Source organism: Helianthus annuus, chromosome 7 (genome assembly GCF_002127325.2).
Source record: "Helianthus annuus cultivar XRQ/B chromosome 7, HanXRQr2.0-SUNRISE, whole genome shotgun sequence".
Classification (NCBI taxonomy): Eukaryota; Viridiplantae; Streptophyta; class Magnoliopsida; order Asterales; family Asteraceae; genus Helianthus; species Helianthus annuus.
The window spans coordinates 139,713,618-139,725,894 of NC_035439.2; positions in this window are offsets into that span (position 1 = coordinate 139,713,618).

Below are 12,277 nucleotides of genomic sequence, written 5' to 3' on the forward strand. Positions count from 1 at the left end.
ATAAAATACATAATTAAAATAAATAATGAAATTACACTAATACCCTTTTGATAAAAACCTAGGATTGCCACATGTCACATGTAGGAGGCTTCCTACACTTTGTAGGAAAACAAGGATTTGTAGCCAACTCCTTCCCTATATATATATATATATATATATATATATAGGGGAAGGTTCTATGCAGAACACTAAATATTGCGAGAACACGCAGAACAAAATGAATCACTCATTTTTTCAATCCTAAAAACCTAAAAAGTAAATGAAATGTTATAAATGTAAGATTTATTGGTTCTCACACTAGAATTTAAAACAAAATATGAAAAATTTTCAGTTTTTAAATAACCTACACACATGTAGGTTATGTGTAGGCTAAATTACCTACATGTATGTAGACTATGTGTAGGGAAAAATATATGATTTTTTATGTATATATAATACACAGATGAATGTAAGAAACAAAAAAATTAAGAAATATGAACCTTAAATCCCAAAATTTAGTGATTTAGAGTTGTTCTTTTTGTTCTCGCAATAATTAGTGTTCTGTAATGATCCTTATCCTATATATATATATATATATATGGGATGATTATCTTGAGAAAAGAACATTGCGAGAACCATGAGAATAAATGAATAAACCAATGAGAACCATTTAACCTTAACTGTAATTAAAATACAACATCAAAAAAAATAATTTATGTCAAATAATTCACTTCTCCTCTCAAAATCACTTTTATTATAGTTTTTTACACATGTGTAAATATAACAAATTTACACGTGTAAATGACAAACTTACACATGTGTAAATTTTCTTTATTTACGAATTCATGTAAATTTAAACGTGTAAATTAAATTTCTAACATTGTATTCGATTAATAATAATAATAATAATAATAATAATAAGTGTAAAGTCCTGACAAGTTAGTCTAGTGGTTAGTCACTTGGTTTCTTTCTTTAAGTTCCCAAGTTGAGCTCCCACTAGCATCACTTTGAAGGACATTGGTGGTGGCAATGAAGTTTAGAACTAGGCCTCTTTGGAGGTCGCTTGTTTGAAACCGAGTCGGACCGGGTTTTACCGCATTTGATCTTCGGGCGGGCAGGTTTTCCCCGGAATTGGTGGCTTGGTGGCTCGGGTATGCATCCAACTCTGACCGTTATGGAGGAAGGGATGCATTTGCTCGATTGGGGGCATTCCAGGATGCTTATCCGGTGATTTAGTTGGTCGTTAAAAAAATAATAATAAGTGTAAAAAAAGTTGAATTTGAAATGTTTTTGACCACGTTCTCGTGGTTTTTTCGTTCTTTCTCACGGTTCTCACAATATTTTTTGGAACGACGACTTTCTTTTATTAGGCTATCGCCCTCCCCAAATTGGAGAGCATTGTTGCCCCACACTGGCCAGACTATGTTGTCTTAACCGGTCCCATGCTGGCTTCGGAGTTTGGCGGGCGTTCCTCAGAGAAACCATACCGCCGGCTGCCACTTGATAGTTGTTGTGCCACCACAAGAGCAGAACTCTCTAGCGTAACACACAGTGGAACGGAAACCTGGATGGGTTCTCACAATATATCGCCTTCTCATTTAAGCTTCCCCCCCTCTCTCTTTCTATATATATATGTATATATAATCTTATTTATGTATTTTAGTGTATAGGTTCTTTGTTAAATTAAAAAAGAGTAAAGTTCTATTTTGATTCTTGTGGTTTGGTCCAGATATCTACTTTGCTCCATCAGTTTTAATTTGATTTTTTGCTCATTTTGGTTACTCAATTGGTTCAATCTCTTCCCTAACTTACACCCATACCCTTAAATTGATTTTTTATAAGGGCAAGCAAGTCTTTTGCGTATGGTGTATGGTGTATGTTTAAATTACTTAATTATATTAGTTATTTTTTCAATAAACTATAATTACATGTACAATTTTTGTATACGTAAATAAAGGGATATACCCAATTGCCTTAATCTAATTCTCCTATATATTAATAGGGTGAGGATCAAATCGGAAGTTTATTTTGGGTAGGAAGGATAGGAAGCAATATGATTATGACATGTGGCAAAATTTAAAATAAAGAGGAAGAGTATTTTAGTCAATCGTATCTAATCTTCTTCCTTCTTCTCCCCAGTAACTTCAAAACTCACCGTTTTCAAAACCCACCATCTTCAACCTTTTCTTCACTTACAATCTCAATAATCACTACATTATAGTGCGATTTTCGTCACCAATCAATGATTCAAACACCCAATCAACGTGTTCTTCAACTTTTTTGAAGAAACCCAGTTTAACTTCATACAAAATCTCGTTTTTTCCCTGTGATTTTGAAGCGAATCACTCGATTCGTTTGATTCGATCGTTAATAAGTGTTTCTAACATTCAAATTTCGTCAATTGGTGAAGAAATCTATGTAAGAAATCTTTGAATCGCATTTTTAGATCTGGGTTTTTGAATCTAGTCATTGCGTTTTACGATCTTGGCGGGGGTCCGGGGGCAGCGCCCCTGGGAGCAGGGTCCAAGGGGCAGAAATTTTAATTTTCTGGAAATTGCCTCATTTCGAAGACAAAAATTCGTAGGTAAAACACATTTTTGAAGTGTTTTCTGGCCATTGCGTTTTAGAACTAAGACATTTTTAAGTGTTTTCTAGCCATTGCATTTTAGAAAAACACATTTTTGAAGTGTTTTTAGTCATTGCGTTTTAGGTAAAACACATTTTTAGGTGTTTTTAGTCCATTGCGTTTTAGAGAGAACACTTTCTTTTGTGTTTTTAGGCCATTGCGTTTTAGAAATAAGACATTTATACATTTATGAAGTGTTTTTAGTCATTGCGTTTTAGGTAAAACACATTTTTAGGTGTTTCCAGTCCATTGCGTTTTAGAAAAAAGACATTTTTAAGTGTTTTCTGGCAATTGCGTTTTAGAAATAAGACATTTCTTTGTGTTTTTGGTGCATTGCGTTTTAGGTAAAACACATTTTTATGTGTTTTCAGTCCATTGCGTTTTAGAAAGTACACTTACTTTTGTGTTTTTAGTCTATTGCGTTTTAGAAATAAGACATTTCTTTGTGTTTTCTAGCCATTGCGTTTTACAAATAAGACATTTCTTTATGTTTTTGGTGCATTGCGTTTTAGAAAAATGTCATTTTTTAGGTTTTTTTTCCATTGCGTTTTACGCAACTGGGTTTTTTTCCATTGCGTTTTACGCAACTGGGTTTTCGAAAATATAACAATAGTATACTCGTTTTAAAGATAAAAAACGCTCGTTTTTTTGGTGCAATTTTTATAAAAAATAATGTCGTATGAAATAGTTATTAACGTTTAAAAAATGAGGGGGAATTGGAGGAGAGAGAAACTATTGCCTTGGATTGACTAGAATGCCCCTAGACAAACCCACGCGCCTCCTTTTTTTCTTCAGTTTCACTCATTTAATCTTAGCCCTTGATTAAATAAATAGATGATCAAAATTACTTCATAGGCTTCCTACCTAAATAAAATTCCTATTATATCCTAACCCTATATTAATAAATGAATGAAATGAACAGTAAACTATAATATAATAAAATATTATATACAATTTTTTTTATAGTTTTATTATCTTAATATTATAATAACTGTATCTAATAACTGTTATCTCCTTTACCTTTTAAGCCTGATAAGCTTGGTGTTAACCGGTACTTGTATCGAAAATACCGGTTCGTTATCGGTATATGAAGGTAAAAACCAGCACCAACCTGGCGCATAAAACGCCAAAAGTCGGTACTGGATTGAGTTTGATAATCTTTTAGTTCGAGAAATTTGGTACTGCTACCCAGTACCATTTGCTCATCCCTGATCACGGGTACCGTACGAACACCAACGGTATCGTATAACTTTTTTTTTTTGTTTCAGGGGTAGGGATGAGCTCGGTGCCAACTGATACCGAATCGGTATTGGTACCGAAAATACCGGTTACAGTATCGATATATGAAGGTAAAAACCGGTAGTGAACCGATGCTAGGAACGCCAAACATCAGTACCGAACTGGTACTTAGGATCTTTCGGTTCAGGAAATTCGGTACCGGTACCCATTACTATTTGCTCATCTCTGACTACGGGCTTCTACCGAACAACATCATTACTATACAACTTTTTAGTTGATTTTCTTTCGGTTATTTTTTAGTGTTTTTTTCTACATTTTCTTTTTATTCTTGTCAACGATTCCATGCGCAACGCGCTCGTAGTGATTTCAGACACATATAAACATAGACTAAATAACAAAAGAAGTTCGCCGCAACGCGGCACGGTATTTATAACTAGTTTCCTATTAAAATATGCAATATATGCATATTTAGCGCAAAGTGTCCTATTAAATAGATTTTTTACGGTAAATGAGTACCCATTTGCCTTTATCTAATTCTCTTTTTAACATATAAAAATTTAAATATGCAAATCTTTTTAAATAACACACAAAACTGTTAGAGTGTGTAGTTGTACATGGTACTAGTTGAAAGGTGATTTGTACTCAAGAAAATTGATTTTTCACATTATAAAATTTAATAACAAATAACAGTTAGTATTATACATTTTCAATACATACAATTTTAAGATGATGAGTCATCGGGTAATAGGGTCCGCCACTCAATTGGGTGAAATGGGTGGCAGGCTCAACAGTGCCAGGCACCTGCCTGGCACTCTCTTATTGGCCAAGCAAATTTACGATTTTGTCCCGCCTTAAAATTACGACTTTGCTATCAGTATAAAATTATGTTTTTGCCCCCACTAAAAAATAAATTTGCGTTTTTACTCTTAGCTAAAAATTTCGATTTCGCCCTCAGTTAAAAATTACAATTTTGCCCCGTTTAACTTTACACTTTTGCCATTAGTTTTTTCCCCCTTAAAATTACGATTTTGCCATCAGTTCAAAATTATGTTCTTACCCCCACTTAAAAAATAATTTCCCTTTTACTCCCAGCTAAAAATTTTGGTTTTGCCCTCGGTTCAAAATTACGATTTTGCCCCGTATAAATTTATAGTTTTGCTATTAGTTTTTTTTTTCTCACAGCCAAGTTACGATTTTACCCTCAACTTAACTTTACATTTTCCCAATCGTTTTTGTTTGTTTTCCTGGTGACATTACAATTTTGCCCCCAGTGTAAAATTTCAGTCGTGCCAGCAACTTCCTGGCACTCCCCCGTTGGTCCATTTAGTTTACAATTTATCCCCGAATTAAATTTATGACAGTTAAAAATTACGTTTTTCCCATCGTTTTAGTTTTTTTTACCAAACTATAAAGGTTTTTTGTTTTAATTGGTTTACTACGGTCTTATCATCGTTTTTGTTTTTTTTTTCCTAGGAAAATTATAGTACTCTTTTTTTAATTGGTTGAGAATTATTCGGTCCTCGCCCCGCAACGCAGGCGAGGCATCTACTAGTTAATATACAATGACTAAAGTGTTTTTTTTTTTTTGTGTATATGATTTTATTTATTCATATACGAAGTTATGGTTAAAACAATCAGATTGTGACATAAAGTTTGAAATGTCAATATTGTATACAAAATCAAAGCATATATATGTTTTAACAACTTTGAACGTATATAAGTCGAAACACGATCAAACTAACTACGACATGGATCGAGAAAGAACACAGAAAAAATCGAACGAGAAGAACACAGAAATAATCCGAATTTATTGTAGATAATCAGAAATAATTGTTCGACCACGCTTCAATTATATCTATACTTCAATTTGCAGGAATCTCGTGAACGCTAAAAATCTATACTTCAATTCTCAGGAACCCTAAAAATCTCCGTAACGTGAATATAACCGGATGGTTTGATCGATATAGAATTTGAAGGGGTTTGGGGGTTTATGAACTTGAAAGGCAAAAGACAAAACAAAACTGCCCATATGCAAAAAGTCTTGCTTGCCCTTGATAAAAAATCAATTTGGAGGATGTGAGTGTAAAGCGAAAAATTGAACCAATTAAATAACCACAAAAAGCAAAATGGTCAAATTAAAACTATTGAAGTAAAGTGGATATTTGGATCAAACCACACGGAACAAAATAGAAGTTTACTCAATTAAAAATTTTAAAATACAAAATACTATTTTGTACTGAAGTAATGTGGCCGTGACTGATATTTTCTGTTGTCAACATGTTAATTTATTTGTTTAGTATTAGTAGCATGTCACTTTTGAATATACATAAACGAAGAAGGTGATGGATGTGAAAACATGTGGTCTTTAAAACAACATAGAGATAACGTAACATCGCTACGTTTTGGTTGTCTACGAAAATAACAATAACTAATTAATGACAAATTCTCTCATCTGTATGTGGTCACTACTATGTGAAACACATTTTGAAATGTCCTTTTTAAACAAATATAATAATCTTTTAAAACAAATGCCTAGTGGAGAAGGATATGATCGGGTGGTTCTGCCGGTGGCACGATGATACTTCAGTGGTCCGTCAATGATCAAAATTTACCGTTAAAAAAATGTATGTATATATAATAATGATAGAGCGTTCACATTAGAAATCCTGAATCCTATGGTTTAAGAAAAAGTAAAAGGTTTTCAATAATTTTTACACTCCATTCGATTCCCTAAATAGAGTTGAGATATACAGATTGAATAGTGTTTCTCTATATATATGGAATTACTAATGACTACATATATCTACTTCGTATTATTTTGTGTAAGAAAAAGAAAAATAATATAATAAAAAATAATAAATTAGTAATATATAACTGATCATATATATAGATATGAGGAATCGGATGTAGGGATTTTTAATAGGCAATCAAATTTTATGGTTAAATGTGTTTTTTAGTTAAATTAAAGCACTCACATTAGATTCCCTATCCGGCTACCCATTTCCCATACACAAATTATAGGTAAATGTGAGATTTCGTTTAGTTTCACTCATACATGTGAATCCTTATCTCTATATATGAAAAAACTAAAGTAAACCCTGATATTTGAGTTGATAATTCATCTCCATATATATTTTTGAGTTAAAAAATGTATTATTTATTTGATCATGAATATATATAAGGAAATGAATGTGAGAGGTTTAAAAAAATAAAAAGTGAACAAGTTTTGTGTATTTTAATTAGATTAAATGAATGTAAATGCAATGTGAATGCCCTTGTGTCTCAACTAAAATTACCGTATACATACAAACATTTTCTTCGTTCATTTTAGAGTTAATTGCTCGGATGGTCCCTGTGGTTTCACGTTTTTTCCCATTTAGTCCCCACCTTTTGAAAATAGCATGTATACTCCCTATGGTTTGTCATTTTGTTACTCGGATAGTCCCCCAACATTTACTCTGGGGACTATCCGAGTAACAAAATGACAAACCATAGGGAGTATACCTGCTATTTTCAAACTAACTGACATCTACTCAGGGACTATCCGAGTAACAAAATGACAAACCATAGGGAGCATACCTGCTATTTTCAAAAGATGGGGACTAAACGTGAAAAAACTTGAAACCACAAAGACCATCCGAGCAATTAACTCTTCATTTTATTTTCATGTTTTAAATGAATACCTCTAACAATTTTTATTTGTGATCTTCATTTCGTGTTTTAAATGAATTCCTATAACAACTTTTATCTGTTATCTTAACAATGATCTTAATTTCGTGTTTTAAATGAATTCATATAACAATTTTTATATATTTTCTTAGGGTGAGGATCAAATAGTAAGTTTATTTTGGCTAGGAAGGATAAGAATCAATAGGTTTAGGACATGTGACAAAATTTAAAATAAAGAGGAAGGGTATTTTAGTCAATCTTATCATTTCTTCTTCCTTTTTCTCCCCAATAACTTCAAAACCCACCATTTTCAAAACCCACCATATTTAACCATTTCTTCACTTTCTATCTTAATAATCACTACTTTATAGTGCGATTTTCGTCACCAATCAATGATTCAAACACCCGATCAACGTGTTCTTCAGCTTTTTTGAAGAAAACCCAGTTTAATTTCATACAAAATCTTGTTTTTTTCCGGTGATTTTGAAGATAATCACTTGATCCGTTCGATTCGATCGCTGTTAAGTGTTTCAATCATTCAAATTTCGTCAATCGTTGAAGAAATCGGCTTCGATCCATATAAGAAATTCTTTAATTTCATTTTTATGATCTGGGTTTTTGATTTAGTCATTGCGTTTTACGATCTTGGCGGGGGTCCGGGGGCAGCGCCCCTAGTAGCAGGGTCCAAGGGGCGGCAACCCCTAGCGTTTTAGAGAGAGAACACTTTCTTTGGTGTTTTTAGGCCATTGCGTTTTAGAGAGAGAACACTTCCTGCATTTGTAGACAGCCTTTTGATCTCCTACTTCCTGGTTCAGACAATTCACAGACAAAACTATTGTCCTGGTTCAATGCGTTTTAGAAAGAGAACACTTTCTTTGGTGTTTTTAGGCCATTGCGTTTTAGAACTAAGACATTTTTATGTGTTTTCTGGTCATTGCGTTTTAGAACTAAGACATTTTTATGTGTTTTCTGGCCATTGCGTTTTAGAAAAACACATTTTTGAAGTGTTTTTAGTCACTGCGTTTTAGGTAAAACACATTTTAGGTGTTTTCAGTCCATTGCGTTTTAGAGAGAACACTTTCTTTTGTGTTTTTAGGGTATTGCGTTTTAGATATAAGGCATTTCTTTGTGTTTTCTGGCCATTGCGTTTTATAAATAAGGCATTTCTTTGTGTTTTTTGGTGCATTGCGTTTTAGAAAAATGTCATTTTTTAGGTTTTAAAACACAATGTCAAGAACGTTAAGTAGTGTGTTTTAAGTGTTAAGTGGTGTGTTTTACTTGTGTTTTAAAATTCACGCCCATAATATGTTGCATTGTGTTTTAAATTGTTAAGTTTCGTGTTTTTCTTGCCATAACAAGCCGAAACATCATGCCTAAACCCAAAACATGATGCATATATGTCAATTCCTATGTCTTCTCACACTTCTCACAAAAAAATAATTTTTACAGGAACCTCACCCTATCTAAATATTATATAGTTATATACAAGTTAGGAATAAATATCTAAGTATTATATTTTAAACATAGTTATATACAAGTTAAACGAACCATGTTGTTGTCTACCCGCAATAACTAGCATAATGGCTATTTCTGTATCAAATTTTCTATTTTGTAACAAGATAGACCTCTCATCCAAGAATAGTCATATATTACCCATTTTACATCTCTAGTTTTATATTTTATATTTTGTGTGCACCTACAACTTTTGATATATGCCTCTAATAATTATTGATGGTATATGGTTTTGTCATCACATCTTTTAAATCTATCATTAAATTCGAGACCTTATACTTTTAGAAGACAACTCCATTCATAAAAGGGGGCCCTTCACTTTAAACTAATAGAAATCACTCTATCTAGTCTCTTCCGATGGGTCCTCCTTACATTACAAAATGGGTAACGAATTTTGACAATTGCATAACCTAATCAACCAACATAGTTGGGTGGACTATAGAATAGATCTTATGTAACTCACCACCCAAGGAATTGGTATATGGGTGTTTAAAGGAAAATAAATACTATTAAAATTTTGTTGACAAATGGGAAGACCATTGCGAAATCAGAGATAAAAGGTAATGAAAAAGGTGTGAAAATTTATTATTATTTAATTGAAAAGAAAGAGAAAAATAATGATTTTTAGTGTAATTATAGAGATGAAGATGGTGGATAGGATGTAAGAGCATTCTCATCCAATCCATCAAATTATACATACATTCCACTAAAAAACAACTCTTATATCAATATATTTTCACTAAAAACAAATATACTTTTTCTCTCTCCTTTTCAATTAAATAATATTATCATTACATTTTTCTCTTTCCTTCACTCACAACCATTTTCAATATATATTAAAAAAAATTATATTGGGTGAATAGTGTCCCCCCAAATATACAGATGTACAGTACCATTTTTGTAACACCCCAACCCGGAAGGGCTGGCGTGTCACAATAACGGTAACATAACAAAAGTCATAATTCCATTTATTTATTTGATAAGGACACAACCATACGATCATTAAAGTTAAGATTAATATACAAGCGGAGACATTCATCTTAATTAACTAATGTCCTCAGATTTATTCCTAGGCTTTATTCTTCTCTCTTTTCCCCTCCCAAAGTAGCCTGTGGACCTGTATATACAAAAAGTTTACGGAATGAGCCGAATGCTCAGTACGGAATTTTAGGCTCAAATAACAAATAATGCTTCATATGAAATCTTATCCGGATGGAACTTTAGGCGAAAATGATACGATGCAAGAACAAAATTTCATAATCATATCTTACGGATGTACCCATGAGCAAACTTAAAACGTGACAATACACAGGTAGCTACTCCTGCATAATTATCACATGAGATGGCGAATTGGCATACCCGTTATCCACCTCCTTATACTTAAATTCTAGGATCGATCCATACGCCTCCTAATAGCCTTATGTACCACACTTGTACTTAAGAGACGCCGTGAACTGATCTCTCCGTCACGGATGGAGCACATGATGTTGATGCCACAACAACATGCTCGTGGGACACTCCACGAGAAGCGATACTCAGGGTATCAGAGTACAAATGGTCTTATTCACATAACTTATAAAACTTATTTTCATAACAAAACGGAACATATATTGGAACATGCGATAATGAGTATAACAACATAATACTATCGCATGACATGCAAGTTAAATCAAATGATTAGGATAGGAATCGAACGGACTGTCAAATGAATCGATAATCAAAGACGTGAGGAGTTTTTAACAGATGTAGTAATTTAGTGGTTTTATAACAATTTGAATATGAAGCAATAAAGAGTGGGGTAAGGATCCGTACCTTAATAACTCCAAAGTGAAGCTACCTTGTGCTAATGTTTTAGATTTATACAGGCAGAGTTTAGACTACTGATTAATCTTTTAACCTAATTTAAATAACATGCACACAAACTAGGTTAGTAACTTAATACAACATTTACGTCAATTCACGAGATTAAACCTTCACAACAATTAACAAGTGCAATACTTCAACTCATTTATCGAATTATCGACAAACGACAAAGTATAATACTTAATAATTCGATCGGATTCACAACGAATAACAGAGCATAGTCCGAATTCGAACAGCACTCAAATATTCAAGTCGAAATCACGATGAACAATAAAGTATAAGCTCAATTTTGAGCAGCACTCGGACAATCGTCGGATAGTTATAATCGATCGGATGTTGAATCGTAATAGCGATCGAGTTATTACCCTGATTGCGGCAGCGATTCGTGAATTGTGTGTGTTGTGAACGATTTCTGCTATAACTCAGCGTATACTGTGAGTTTTTTTCGTCGTTCAAGTGCCCAATTTCAAGTCCCAGACTCCTCTATTTATACCCGAAATTTGACCCTGTCGCGTAGCGCGAGGGGTACCCCCATGGGCGTCGCGCTACGCGAGGGGTAACCTATGTTTATAGGGTAGCTACGTGTGTAACTAGGCTTGCTGTGTTGACAGTTTCTTAAATTTCGAATTTGACAGATAGTTATGAGGATAATCGTAACTAGGGTTTTGCCCCCCCTGAGTTTTAGGGGCCCTGATTCTGATGATTCTGAAAATTTTAGGGTTAGTGCAGAATTACTTGGGTGTCTTAATTAGGGTTTTCTTAGTGGTTAATGATTTTAAATTTATGGGCATTACAATTTTCTCTCTCCTCCACTCACAACCATTTTTTATACCCTTTATAATATAAAAACTACCCCTCACATATTTTGATGGTTTGGATGAGAATGCTCTAAAAGCATTCACATCCAACTCCCTAAAAATATACATACATTCCACTAAAAAACAACTCCTATATCAATATATTTTCACTAAAAACAAATACTTTTTCTCTCTCATTTTCAATTAAATAATATTTTTATACCTTTATTATTACATTTTTCTCTCTCCTTCACTCACAACCACTTTCAATATATATTAAAAAATTATAGTGGGTGAACAGTGTCCCTCCAAATATACAGATGAACAGTAACATTTTCTCTCTCCTCTACTCACAACCACTTTTTATACTTTTTATATTTTAAAACCCCACACACAGATTTTGATTCCCAGGATGTGAATGCTCTAAATGCTCTTACAAAACTCCAGGACATTTAGATTGGGTGGAAACGAAGTGTTTATCGTTCAATATTTGAAACTTCAATCTTTTTTAATAACATGGTCATCTTTTGGAAACCGGCCCGATTGAGAATAAGCCACCTAGTCGGTTAGGATTGTAACAATATAATTTGTT